Source organism: Phaseolus vulgaris, chromosome 4, assembly GCF_000499845.2.
Source record: "Phaseolus vulgaris cultivar G19833 chromosome 4, P. vulgaris v2.0, whole genome shotgun sequence".
Lineage (NCBI taxonomy): Eukaryota > Viridiplantae > Streptophyta > Magnoliopsida > Fabales > Fabaceae > Phaseolus > Phaseolus vulgaris.
Window position 1 is genome coordinate 14,010,694 of NC_023756.2, and position 4,701 is coordinate 14,015,394.

The following is a 4,701-nucleotide window of genomic DNA, read 5'->3' on the forward strand; positions in this document are numbered from 1 at the left end:
TAGTTTTTCGTGTATACTTATCCCACTTTTAAGCACCAATAATAAAGGGATAGTCACTCTAATTAACCTCCTCCATTTCTCTCACAATTCCATCAAATTTATCCCATAGTTTAAAAACACTACATAAAACAACACCAAGAAATCAACTTGGAAAACATGATCATTCAATTTTCATTCCAATTAGAGAACATCTTCTAGTTATAACTAATTCTTTATCTGAAGCACCTATCATAGGAAAATTCTTTATACTATATGACTTAAGCCTAAGTGTCTTCACCCAATTAGCACTTATAAATTTGTTTCTACTACCAATATCCATTAAAAATGGCACAATTTATTTTTTAATCCAACATTTCATCTGCAAAGTATTACCTCCAAGCACCCCTTGTAAAACATTCAATGAAATATGAACTATTTCATCTTTAATTAAATTCATACTCTACTCTATGATGTTGTTTTCCAACTCCTCGTCAAATTTTAATGTTAGCTCTACCGTTGTGTGCTTTCGAGTACTGAAAATAGCATTCAGCTTGCCCTTGACTTTACACTTTTGCTTATTATCCCACTTATCACCATAAAACCTACATAGTCTTTTAGAAATACGTTCACCACTTTTTTTTCAAGAGATAAAATTGGTCGTTGAATATTTTTACTATGTCATTGATAGAGAATTCGAACATTTTTCATGAAAGTAGAGATTTTTTTTTTCAAATTATAATTTTGGGTAATTTTTTTTTTACCAAAAATGACTTTAGAGTGGAAGTTGTACATGACACATACGACTTCACTTAAAATTATTAATTTCAGGTTTAATCAAACTCGTTAGGGTGCCACACAAGTTCTTTTTAATGAAATTGGCTAAGTTGTATTGGTGGGGTATGACTTCCACTCTAAAGTCGTCCACATGGTGTACGACTTACCCATTTTTGTAAAAAAAATTACCCAAAATCATAATTTGCAAAAAATACATTCGTGCAAAAACCAAATTTGAAGGTTGTTAGCTTAGTAATAGGGTTCTATTAGTAGAAGAAGCAACATATCGTTGAGTTAATACACGAAACAATACTCATCAGAAGATCCCATGACATGAGTGTCTATATGTTTTGATGATAACAAACATTATAAGGTGTATTATGATATGACAAAGCTCATTCATGTGTAACACAAGATTAGAAAAAAAGAAAAAGAAAAAGTGAGCAAGACTCATTAGACAATACAACAAGAGAAAAGGTTGTTAGACGAAACAATGTACACGTTGATTAGACGATCCAATCTTCTTGTTTAGTCTTGAAATGGATGATATATTCAAAAAGAACATTGAAAAGAATTGTTGTGCATAAAATGACCATCAAATGAAAAAGCATCGTAAAAGACGAAGTGCTCATCAAAACAAAGAACGTATTAGATGAAATTGGTAAAGAGAACGCATCAGATGAAGGATCAAATCATAAAGATGAGAATGACCATGCCAAATTATCTAAGTGTTAGAACACTTTAGAAGCTCACATCATATGGGACCCATTGGGCAACACAAAATGGATGCATAAGTTTTCAAGCATTAAACGCACGTTGGAAACTATACATATGAGTTGATACAAGCTTTGTCCAAGCATCAAGCAGAACATGATAAATAGGGAAATGTCCATGCTTAATCTCTTACATTCTTGGAATGTTTTATGACATTAGTTATTGTTTTCAAAATCTTATTTTTGAATTATAGAAAATATTATTTTTAAATAAGATTAATGGATTAAATGTTTTAGAATATATTTGATTAAACAATATATCATTATAAAAGCTTTCAAAAAAATAGAGTAACACATTGAAAGTTGATATTAGAACATTACATACTTAACGTCTACCGCAAAGAAGAGAATGAAAAGAATGGAAATATCCCAGTCCAAAGTTAGTCAAAATTCAACGGACACGGTTCATACAAATAGAGAAAGTATTTGAAATTCAAGTACATGTGAAAGACACAAGATCTCATCAAAGCAAATATTATATTATATTGAATACCTAACACGTAGAAGATGGTGAACAAAATAATAAAGAAAATATCCAAAGGCAGAAATGATTTAGCCTCAACGTTCATATCAAATACGAGTAAAGAAACATTTTAAAATGTTTCAAGAGATTCAAAAAGTGAAAATAGCACCACAAAAGTTTCCATATCCATTGCAAATTGAGTAGATACTGAAGTTATGAAGATCAAATGCAAACGTTCATATTTGTTGAAGATAATGAATTTTTTTGAAAAACGATAAACGCGAAGAATATTCAGAGCTGAAGTTTATCTATGAAGCATCTAACAATTATATGAAGAATTGAAGAAACCCTAAAGTTGCAACGTACACAATTCAATAGTTTATATAAAGACATCAAGGGTGAAGAACACAATAACGAGAAGTGAATAGAAACGATATACAGTATACAAAAAAAAAGTTGTTATTGTGTTTAGAATTCTGTCTAGAATTTCATATTTGTTAATTGATAACAACCTTTGAGAATTGGGTTTTGAGTGAAATCATTGTAAATCATTCACTATTGCGAAATATACCCAGTGAGCCTTATTTATTCTCTTTGAACGAGATTTTTTCTCATTGCATTGAGAGGTCCTTAATCTCAACAGGAGATCAGGACATTGTACCTGGAGGGGTTAGAATACTTGGTGTACCTGGAGATGTTAGAATACTTTATATATCTAAAGTGGTTAGAATGTTTGGTGTACTTGGAGATGTTAGAATACTTTGTGTATCTAAAGTGGTTAGAATGTTTGGTGTACTTGGAGAAGTAGAGAAGACTTGGTGAACATGAAAAGGTTTAGAATACTTGTAACCTGTAAAGGTGTAGAATACGAGTGACTTGAAGAGACGTAGAATACTTGATAGTGAAAGACTCTTAAGTGGGTTACTAAAGAGTACAGGACGTAGCCCTTGTTGGTGGCTAAACCAGTATAAATTTTTGTGTATCTCTCTATACTCTTGGTTGGTTACCGTTTTGTTTTCTAATATTTCACGAATTGAGTGTGGACTCCACCAACCCTCCCTTCTGGAGTCAATTGAACCTTCATAGATCACCCTCTTACATTTTTGTCACTAAAATCAGAACTAAGTGACTCTCTAGGAAAACTTTTTGAGCCATAACTTGAAAATTTCATCATGTAAACTAGCAATATGAATTGCATCATGTATAGATTTAGAACTATGAACCCTGACAAACTATTCTAACTCTACCGTTAAACCAGAAATAAAGAAACTCAATGCCAAGCCAATTCCTCATAAATAGCTACCTAAGCCAATAACATGTCAAACCTTTCAAGATAATCAAGTAAGATCCCATCTTGCTATCTTGTCAAATTAGCTATAGGATCATCAATACCACTATAATCAAATCTGCTCCCACATCTTTAAGGATTTGTTGCCAAGATTTACCCTTTTGGATGGGATTCTGCACGCAACGTATTTTCCAAGCAAAATCTTTGTCGTTCGAGGATAATAACAGCAACCGACTTCTTTAAGACTCAGGTGGGTTCAAAAAGTTGTTCTGCTTAGCTTTCCAGTTTCGAAAATTTGATCCATCAAATGAAGGTAATTGAATTTGTGCACGTTTCACCAGTGCAACAACCATTTCTACAGATTTAGCCTGCATATCATCCTTTGTTATGGCTTCTGTTATGGCTTTCTTTCTTTTTTTATCAGCAATAAAATAAAATAAATAAGTGGGATACTTCAGGGGTATCCCAACCCGTATACATCAACCACATAGTTACTTCTTCGTAAGGCTTAGAGAAAACAACCAATATGTGGCTTAACCTACATAAACACACCCAAAAAACAACTGAACAACAACACTTAGTCTGCACCTAATCCCAAGAGCACAAACGCTTAAAAGAGAACAAAGAATAGCAAGCAAAAGGTGCACCAACGTGATAAGAATACTAAACAGTTTTGGTAGGACCCAAAAAACCAGTAGCCGTACCAGGAATTCTTTTCTACATCACTTTAAAGGCCAACAAAAAACTCCACCAGCATTCTAACAGCAACCACACCTACCCCTTGGCTTCCATCACCACTAAACAGACTTAGACTTCCCCTGCATCCAGGTACCTAACCCACGCCAACACCCTCTTGTTCATTCCTTTCACCTTAATACCGTGACATCTTCGTATTTGTGCCTCCAATCTTCACTCATATTCAGCTGCTGTACAAGACAGCCAAAAACCAATGGTTAAGTAGCAAAAGGTCAGCAGGACAACTTAGTGGCCTCTACATATGACTCCAACACCTCCACAACATCTCCAACCAGCACCAGCACCTACATCTTTTACCATTCCCACCAGCGACCACACCAATCCTTATGTTCACAAACCGTCCACTTCAAAACCATCCTACAAGCATCACAGCATAGAAAGGGTCCAACATAACAAAGGTGATATACGATCTTGTGCCTCTCATACTACTGTCTCCCCACACCAGTACAAAAAGCATCGTCAAAACCTGCTCCTAGTTGCCTAATGCTTGCTCACAAACATGCAAGATGACTCCAGCATAAAAAACCATGCCATCCCGGGACTTATACCCAGCACTCCACAGCGAACCAGTTCACTAGCTGCAACTGCACCCCAAGCAAACTATAGAGTACACTTAACGTGAAAAAGCTACGAGGCACCCTGTCTTCTCCTCCTTGTTGTGCCTAGCT